The following is a 10,668-nucleotide window of genomic DNA, read 5'->3' on the forward strand; positions in this document are numbered from 1 at the left end:
GGATAAGTATGTGAGACATTTAGGGTGCATTCTCAATTGGCCTAACCTTGAGAGTGAATGTCTCCTTAAGTTTTGTGCTCCAGGTGCTTCATTCAAGTTCTGTTCCTGCCTCCCACACCACAGCAAGGACGTTATCCTTAAATACAGGAGTGAATCTAATCTAGAAGTCTATTTTGAGGATATGTTTTCTGGGGTCACTCTTGGCACCAATTAATTCTGTCACTCAGAGTCCCAGGAGGAAACAGATGTCACACTCAAATTAGAAAAATTTGAGAAGGATTTATAAATGGACTTTTTTGCAAATGTGATGACAAAGTAGAGTGAAACCACACACCCTGGGAATAATAAGTGCAGGAACCTACCCTGGCAGAGGGATAAATGGCTACCAGGATGTCAAGACAGGGAGGGAGAGTAGAGTGAAGAAGACACTTGACAGGATCCTGTGCTCTGATCACATTTTTAGTGACCTTGCAGGGAGGGAGCCAGGGCAATAAGTGCTCTGACCACTTGTTCTACATACTGACTTATGGTCAGTTTCCCCACTGACTGATCAGTATTGCTCAGCATCCTGAAGTAGGTGTAGAAAGGGGAAGAGTAGAGGACCCCCAATGGCTAACAATGTATCAGGTAAAAAAAATATCAAAGTAACATGAGGAATAGAGGGTTTGTCATATTCGTATCAAATAAAGTTGAATACAAGGCAAAAAGGAACAAATAAAATAGGGTCATTTATGTTTATAGCTCACAAAGTACCTCACATAACCTTCATGACCACTTGTTTTTTTACATCTAATAACATAGCTAGAAAAGTATGAAATGTCATCTAAAAATATAGTTGCAAGAAATCTAAGGAGAAATTTACAGGTGGCCTACAATGAGAAGCTTTAATATTTTGCTGAGAAAGATAAGCTTGGGAGAGGTGGATACAGTATTAACAAGAAAAAATGAGAAACTTTCTGTGATTAACCTGTAAAACTAGAAAACATAGCATAGAAAGGGAGCTAAAGATCTCCATAGAAAAGATGCAATAAAAATGTGATAAGAATTGGAAGCTGAAATTGAGGTATTGGTCTGGAAAACTTATATTATTACAGCTTTATTTTTTTTTTAAGATTTTATTTAAGGGGATTCCTGGGTGGCTCAGCGGTTTAGCACCTGCCTTCGGCCCAAGGTATGATCCTGGAGTCCCGGGATCTGAATCCTGCATCGGGCTCCCTGCATGGAGCCTACTTCTCCCTCTGCCTGTGTCTCTGCATCTCTCTCTCTCTCTCTCTCTCTCTCTCTCTCTCTCTGTGTGTGTGTGTGTGTGTGTCATGAATAAATAAATAAAATCTTTAAAATCTATTTATTCATGAGAGACAGAGGCAGAGACATAGGCAGAGGGAAAAGCAGGCTCAGGGAGCCTGATGTGGGACTCGATCCTGGGACTCCAGGATCACACCCTGGGCTGAAGGCAGACGCTCAAACTCTGAGCCACCCAGGCGTCCCAGTATTACAGCTTTTTTTTTTGTATTACAGCTTTATTTTTTTTTTTTAATTTTTTATTTATTTATGATAGTCACAGAGAAAGAGAGAGAGGCAGAGACACAGGCGGAGGGAGAAGCAGGCTCCATGCACCGGGAGCCTGATGTGGGATTCGATCCTGGGTCTCCAGGATCGCGCCCTGGGCCAAAGGCAGGCGCCAAACCGCTGCGCCACCCAGGGATCCCTGTATTACAGCTTTAAATTGAGTTATTTATTAATTAGGATCCATGTCAGCTCCACATAACAGAAAAATCCCAAAACAACATTGACTTAATACTTTCTTTCTTTCTTCTTTCTTTCTTTCTTTCTTTCTTTCTTTCTTTCTTTCTTTCTTTCTTCTTTCTTTCTTTCTTTCTTTCTTTCTTTCTTTCTTTCTTTCTTTCTTTCTTTCTCTTTCTTTCTTCTTTCTTTCTCTCTCTCTCTTCCTTCCTTCCTTCCTTTTTTTTTTTTTTTGGAGTATAGATGACACATAATGTTCCATAAATTTCATGTATACAACATCCTGATTCTACATCCCTACGTATTATGCTTTGCTCACCACAGGTGTAACTACTATCTGTCACTATACAATGGTATTACAATATCATTGACTATATTCCCTATACCCTTTTATTTCCATGACTTAATCATTCCACACCTGGAAGTCTGTATTTCCCACTCCCCTTCACCTATTTTTGCTCATCCCATCACCCACTTCCCTCTGGCAACCATCAATTTGTTCTCTATATTTATAAGCTTCATTTTCCTTTGTTTATTAGTTTGTTTTTTAGATTCCACATGGGGAAGAGTAGGGGTCCTCAACTCACCTGGTCCTGCCAACTTACCTGGATAACTTTCAAATCATCCTGAACACCTACAAGTTTGACCTGAGATTTAAAGAGAGAACAGCTGGAACACTAGAGAGAAGGGTTTTTGTTTCTAGCAAGGTAGGAAGATGGGGAAAAAATAGATTCCACATGAGTGAAATCATATGCCATTTGTATCAGTCTGACTTATTTCACTTAGCATGATACCCTCAAGATCCATCCATGTTGTCACAAGTGAAAAGTCTCATCCTTTTACGGCTGTGTAATATTCCACTGTATATATACAGTGGAATCTTTATGTGTATGTGTGGTTTTAATTTAAATTCCAGTTAGCTAACATACAGGGTAAAGTTGTTTTCAGGTGTACAATTTAGTGTTTCAACACTTATATACAATACCGGATGTTCATCACAAGAATTTCACTCCTTAATCCCCATCACCTTTTTTTTTTTTTTTCCCCCATCACCTTTTAACCCATCCCCCCAACCATCTCTCCTCTGGTAACCAACAGTATGTTTTCTTTTTTATTTTTCTTAAAGATTTTATTTATTTATTTATTTTTGAGAGAGAGAGAGAGAGAGAGTGCAAGCACAGGGGGTGGATGAGAGGGGGAGGTGCAAGCAGACTCTGCACTGAGCACGGACCCCAGTACAGGGCTCAATCCCATGACTGAGATCATGACCTGAGCTGAAAGCAGGAGTTTGATGCTCAACTGAGATACCCAGGCGCCCCTCAGTTTGTTCTGTTTCTTCGTTTGCCTCTCTTTTTCCCCCTACATTCTTAAATTTTATTTCTTAAATTCCATATATGAGTGAAATCATGTGGTATCTGCCTTTCTCTGTCTTATTTTACTTAGCATAATCTCTAATTCCATCCACATCATTGCAAATGGCAAGATTTCATTCTCTTTTATGGCTGAGTAATATCCCATTATATACATGTATTGACCACATCTTCTTATCCATTCTTCAGTTGCTGACAACAGGGGTTCTTTCTCTAATTTGGCTATTGTTGATAATGCTGCTATAAGCACTGGGATGCATGTATCTCTTGAAAACAGTATTTTTGTATCCTTTGGGTAAATACCTAGTAGTGCAATTGCTAGATCATAGGGTGGTTCTATCTTTAACTTTTGGAGGAAACTCTGTACTCTTTTTGAGAGTGGCTGCACCAGTTTGCATTCCCACCAACAGTGTAAGGTTTCCCTTTCTCTGCATTCTTGACAATATCTGTTATTTCTTGTGTTCTTAATTTTAGCCATTCTGACTGTTGTGAACTAATATCTCATTGTAGATTTGATTTGTATCTCCCTGATGATGAGTGATGTTAAGCATTTTGTCATGTGTCTGTTGGCCATTTGTATGTCTTTTTTTTTTCATTGTATGTCTTTTTTGGAGAAATATCTGTTCATCTCTTCTGACCATTTCTTAATTGGATTATTTGTTTTTTGGGTGTTTAGTTTGATAGGTTCTTTATAGATTTTGGATACTAACCCTTTATCTGATGTGTCATTTGCAAATATTTTCTTCCATTCCATAGGTTGCCTTTTAGTTTGGTTGACTGTTTCCTTTGCTGTGTAGAAGCTTTTTATTTTGATGATATTTATTTTGGCTCTGTTTCCCTTGCCTTAGGAGACATACCTAGTAAGAAGTTGCTAGGGCTGATCACATTTAGGTCTTTCATCCATTTTGCGTCTATTTTTGTATGTGGTGTAAGAAAGTGGTCCAGCTTCGTTCTTTTGCATGTGATGTTCAATTTTCCCAGCACCATTTGTTGAAAAGACTATACTTTTCCCATTGAATATTCTTTCCTGCTTTATTAAAAATTAATTAACCATATAGCAGATGGTCCATTTCTGGGTTCTCTATTCCATTCCATTGATCTTTATGTCTGTTTTTGTGCCAATATCATACTGTCTTGATCACTACAGACTTGTAATATAATTTGAAGTCCTAAATTGTGATGATTCCACCTTTGCTTTTCTTTTTCAAGGTTGCTTTGGTTATTCAGGGTCTTCTGTGATTCTATGCACATTTTAAGATTTTTCTAGCTCTGTGAAAAATGCTGATGATATTTCAGTAGGGATTGTGTTAAATGTATACATAACTTTTGGTTGTACAGATATTTTTACAATATTTGTTCTTCTAATCCATGAACATGCAATGTTTCTCTTTGTGTCACCTTAAAGTTCGTTCGTCAGTATTTTATCGTTTTCAGAGTACAGATCTTTTACTCCTTTGGTTAGGTTTATTCCTAGGTATCTCATGCTTTTTGGTGCAATTGTAAATGGGATTGATTCCTTGATTTCTCTTTTTCTTGCTTCACTATTGGTGTATAGATAACAACAGATTTCCATATAATGATTTTGTTTCCTGCCACTTTACTGAATTTGTATATCAATTCTAGCAATTTTTTGATGGAGTCTTCTGGGTTTTCTATAACAAGTATCACGTCATCTGCAAATAGTGAAAGTTTGAATTCTTTCTTGCAGATTTGGATGCCTTTTATTTCTTTTTGTTGTCTGATTGCTGAGGCTAGGACTTCCAGTATTATGCTAAATAACAGTGATGAGAGTGGACATCCCTGTCTTGTTTCTGACCATACAGGAAAAGCTCTCAATTTTTCCTCATTGAGGATGATATTAACTCTGTGTTTTTCACCTATGATCTTTATTATGTTGAGGCGTGTTCCCTCTAACCCCACTTTGTTGAGGGTTTTAATCATGAATGGGTGTTGTCAAGTGCTTTTTTTTTGCATCTATTGAAAGGATCAGATGGTTTTTATCCTTTCTTTTATTAATGTGATGTGTGTATCATGTTGATTGATTTGTAAATATTGAACCACACTTGCAACTCAGGAAGAGATCCCACTCAATTGTGGTAGATGATTTTAATGTACTGTTGGATTCCATTTGCTAGTATTTTATTGAGAATTTTTGCATTCATTCTCATCAGGGATATTAGCCTGTAGTTCTCTTTTTTAGTGGAGTTTTAATGTGGTTTTGTTATTAGGGTAATAATGGCCTCATAGAATGAAATTGAAAGTTTTCTTTCCATTTCTTTTTTTTTTTTTTGGAATAGTGTGAGAAGAACAAGTATTAACTCTTCTTTAGATGTCTGGTGGAATTCCCCTGGAAGCCATCTGGCCCTGGGCTTTTGTGTGTTGGGAGATTTTTGATTACTGGTTCCATTTCCTTGCTCATTATTGGTCTGCTCAAGTTTCTATTTCTTCCTGTTTCACTTTTGGTAGTTTATATGGTCCTAGGAATTTATCCATTTCCTCCAGTTTGTCTAATTTGTTGGCATATAGTTTTTCATAATATTTTCTCAAAGTTGTTTGCACTTCTGTGGTGTTAGTTGTTATTTCTTGTCCCTCACTTGTGATTTTACTTATTTGGGTCCTTTCTATTTTCTTTTGATTGGTCTGGCTAGGAGTTTATCAATTTTATTAATTTTTTCGAAGAACTAGCTGCTGGTTTCATCAATTTGTTCTATTGGTTTTCCTTTTTGTTTGTTTGTTTCTATATAATTTAATTCTGCTCTAATCTTTATTATTTTCACCCTTCTGTGGGCTTAGGTTCTTTTTGTTGTTCTTTTTCTAGCTCCTTTAGTTGTAAGGTTAGGTTGTTTGTTTGAGATTTTTCTTCTTGAAGTAGGCTTGTATTGCCCTAAACTTCCCTCCAATGACCGCTTTTGCTACATTGCAAAGGTTTTGGACCATTATGCGTGTGTGTGTTTTAATGATTTTATTTGTTTATTCATGAGAGACAAAGAGAGAGAGAGGCAGAGACATAGGCAGAGGGAGAAGCAGGCTCCCTATGGGAAGCCTAATGCGGGACTTGATCCCAGGACCCCGGGATCACAACCTGAGCCAAAGGCAGATGCTCAAAGGCAGGGGCTCAGGTGCCCCTTGGACCATTGTGTTTTCATTTTCATTTGTTTCCATGTATTTTTAAATTTCTTCTTTGATTTCCTGGCCAACCCATTCATTGTTTACTAGTGTGTTGTTTAACCTCAATGTATTTGTGGTCTTCCTAAATTTTTTCCTGTAGTTGACTTCATGTTGCATAGTGTTGTGGTCAGAAAATATGCATGGTATGATGTCAATCTTTTTGTACTTGTTGAGACCTGATTTGTGACCTAGTATGTGATCTATTCTGGAGAATGTCCCATGTACACTTGAAAAGAATGTGTATTCTGCTAGTTTAGGATGGAATGTTCTCAATATATCTGTTAAGTCCATCTGGCCCAGTGTGTCATTCAAAGCCCTGTTTCCCTGTTGATTGCTTGGACAATCTGTCCAATGACATAAGTGGACTGTTAAAGTTCCCTGCTGCTATGGTATTGCCAATGATTTTCTTAATGTTTGTTATTAATTGCTTTATATATTTGGGTGCTCCCATGTTGGATGTATAAATATTTACAATTGTTATATCTTCTTGTTGGATTGTTCCTTTATTATGATAAGTGCCCTTCTTCATCTCATATTACAGTCTTTGGTTTAAAATCTAATTTGTTCGATAGAAGTATTGCTACTCTGGCTTTCTTTTGACATCCATGTGCATGATAAATGTTTCTTCATCCCCTCACTTTCAATCTGAAGGTGTCTTTGGGTCTAAAATGAGTCTTGGGCGTGCCTAAGTGGCTTAGTTGGTTAAACATCTAACTCTTGGTCTCAGCTCAGGTCTTAATTTAGGGTCATAAGTTCAAATCCCGTATTGGACTCCACACTGGGCACAGAGCCTACTTTAAAAATAACTAATCAATTGGGATGCTTGGGTGGCTCAGTGGTTGAGCATCTGCCTTCGGCTCAGCACATGACCCTGGCTGGAGTCCCAAGATCAAGTCCCACATTGGGGTCCCCACAGGGAGCCTGCTTCTCCTCTGCCTATGTCTCTGCCTCTCTCTCTGTATCTCTCATGAATAAACAAATAAAATATTTTTTAAAAGAAAAGAATTAATCAATCAATCAATTAATTAACTAATTAAATAAAATTAGTATCTTGTAGACAGCATACAGATGGGTCTTATTTTTCTTTATCCATTGTGACACTCTATATGTTATGATTGGACCATTTAGTCCACTTACCTTCTGAACAACACTTAATGGATATGTATTTAGTGGCATTTTATTACTTGATTTTTCATTGTTTCTGGAGATTTTCTCTGTTCCTTTCTTGTCTTTGTTACTTTTGTCTTTTCTTTCCACTGAAAGAGACCCCTTCAATATTTCTTGCGTTGCTAGTTTAATGGTCATGAACTTCTTTAGTTTTTGTTTGTCTGGGAAATTCTCTATTTCTTCTATTCTGAAGGATAGCGTTGCTGGATAGGTAGTATTCTTGGCTACAGATTTTTCCCATTCAACACTTTAAATATATCATGCCACCCCCTTTTGGCTTGCCAAATTTCTGTTGAGAAATCTTCTGCTAGCATTTTGAGTCTTTCCTTATAGATTAAGGACTTCTTTTTTCTTACTGCTTTTAAGATTTTTTTCTTTGTCCTTATGTTTTGCAAATTCAATTACAATTTGTCTTGGTGTTGGACTGCTATTGTTGATTTTGATGGGAATTCTCTGTGCCTCGTGTATCTGGAGGCTATTTCCTTCCCCAGATTAGAAATTTTTTTAGCTATTATTTCTTCAAATAAGTTTTCTGTCCTCTTTCCTCTCTCTTCCTCTTCTGGGATGCCTATGATGTGAATGTTATTATGTTTGATGGAGTCACCAAGTTCCCTAAATTTATCCTAGTGCCCCATAGTTCTTTCTCTCTTTTAACTTCATTATTTACCATTATTTTGTCCTCTGTATTAATTACTCATTCTTCTGCTTTTTCCTGCCTTGTGTTCAGTATATCAATTCCATTTTCAATTTCAGTTACTGTATTTTTCATTTCTGATTCTTTTTTAACTCTTTAATCTCTTTGATAAGGGCCTCCCTGAGGTCCTCCATTATTTTCTCAAGCACAATAAGTACCTACAGTAAGATTGTCCCTTTAAATTCTCCATCATAGGGCAGCCTGTGTGGCTCAGTGGTTTAGTGCTGCCTTCATCCTAGGACATGATCCTGGAGACCTGGGATCGAGTCCCACGTCAGGCTCCCTGCATGGAGCCTGCTTCTCCCTGTGCCTCGGCCTCTCTGTCTCTCATGAATAAATAAATAAAATCTTTTTAAAAAATAAATTCTCCATCATACATGTGACTTACATATGTTTCACTTAGATCCCTGCCATAACCTTAACTTGTTCTTTCATTTTGGTGGAATTTCTCCAACTTGGCATTTTATCTAGTCTCTGTCTTCTTCTGTGTATTAGAAAAGTCTGTTATGTTTCCTGTTCCTGAAAGTAATGGCTTTATGAAGAAGAGATCATGTAGTGTCCAGGGCCTAGCACTTCAGGGAGTATCTCTGGTGTGTGCTGTGTGCACTCTACTGTTGTGTCTTGGCTGCCCTATCCCTTAGGCCAGTTGTCTACAGAGGCTTTCCTGTCCGTGGTGTTTGGTCCTTAGCCAGAAAGAGCATATATACAACTTCTTTATCAATTCATCTATCAGTGGACACTTAGGTTGCTTCCAAATCTTGGCTATTCTAAATAACACTGCAATAAATGTAGGGATACGCATATCTTTTTGAATTACCATTTTCATTTTATCTGAGTGAATACTAAGTAGTGGCATTATTGGATAATATTGTATTTCTATTTTTAATTTTTTGAGGAACTGCCATATTGTTTTTTAATAGTAGCTGTACCGGGATCCAATAGTAGCTGTACCAAGTTTATATATATAAATAAATATATATAAATGTATAAATATATAGTAGCTGTACCAAGTTTATATATATAAATATATAAATAAATAAATATATTAAAATATATAAATAAATATATAAATATAAAAAATATGTATATATAAATATCAAACTATATCTATCTATCTATCTATCTATCTATCTATCTATCTATCATCTATCTATCTATATAATATCATTATCCAAAGGAAGGCAGTCTAATGCTGGTATGGTGGCTCTACACAAAACCCTCTGGAACCCAAGCTACTTCTACCTTTCTGCACCACTGAATCTAAATGGTAGCCTTGACCTCAAGGTCAAAGATGGATCCATTCATTTTCTAGGCAGCAGGACAGAAGAAGAGAAGAATGGAGAAAGAAGAAGTGCTAACTATCTTTTAAGGGAAGCTCTTGTGAGTTGCCATGCAATACTTTTGCTTATATACCAGTAGCTAGAATTTGCTCACATTGCCAACATCTAGTTGAAAAAAGATATAAAAAGTGCAGAATTCTTTTTCATATTCTGGTTGGCTATTTGGCAGAAGAACATTTGTGACTAAGAAAGATGAGAGCAGATATTGAGAGGCAACCATCAGTCTTAGCCATAGCTGGCACTTTGCATACTTCCTGGGACCCAGTAGAATCTCAGTATTTGTGGAACAAATGTTGATGGTGTTTACTGAGTGCATTGACACAGAAAGTTCAAAATGAGAAGTTTGGGGGTGCCTGGGTGACGCAGACAGTTAAGTGTCTGATTCTTGATTTCAGCTCAGGTCATGATCTCAGGGTCATGAGATTGAGTCCTGTGATGGGCTCTGTGCTGAACCCTGGAGCTTGCTTGGTATTTTCTTTCTGCCTCTCCTTCTGTCCCCTTCCCCTCCAAAGAGAGAGAGAGAGAGAGAGAGAGAGAGAGAGAGAGAGAAATTTGGAGTTATATCTTCAAGTTTTATATTCAATTTGACCCATCAAGTTGGAAAAACAGATGGCTAAGACTGTCCTTATATTGCCTGGAGACCAAGCTTACATTTTCTTTTTCTCTCATTAACGTACCTGCCCCTTGCATAATGATGTCAGCTAATGTATGTGAGAGTGATTATGCAGTTGCCCAGCTAAAGAGTGTTTAATTTTTGTTCCTCTTCTTTATTCCAAATACCAAAAACCACTTTGGACTCAATGGAGAGAAACCAAAACCATTGGTTCATTGGATCCCATTTTGGGATCATTCCAAAAACCACTTTGGACTCAATGGAGAGAACCTCTCTTAACTATCAGTCATTTGCCTTATCTGCTTAAACAATGAAAATAATTTTATTTAAAATAGGAATAATTCATGGCTCCTGATTTATTGTCAAGAGACCAGTGATTCTTAAGCTTATGTGTGCATAAGAATCACTTAGAACATTTGTTGAAAATTCTTTTTCCTGGACTCCACTACCCAGACATTATGATTCTATAGATATGGATGGGACCTGGAATCTATATTTTAACAAGTTTTTCAAATAATTTTGATGAATATGTTTAGAATAGCACTATCCAAAAGAAATGTGTTGTGAGCCATA

This window comes from Vulpes lagopus, chromosome 4 (genome assembly GCF_018345385.1).
Source record: "Vulpes lagopus strain Blue_001 chromosome 4, ASM1834538v1, whole genome shotgun sequence".
NCBI lineage: Eukaryota > Metazoa > Chordata > Mammalia > Carnivora > Canidae > Vulpes > Vulpes lagopus.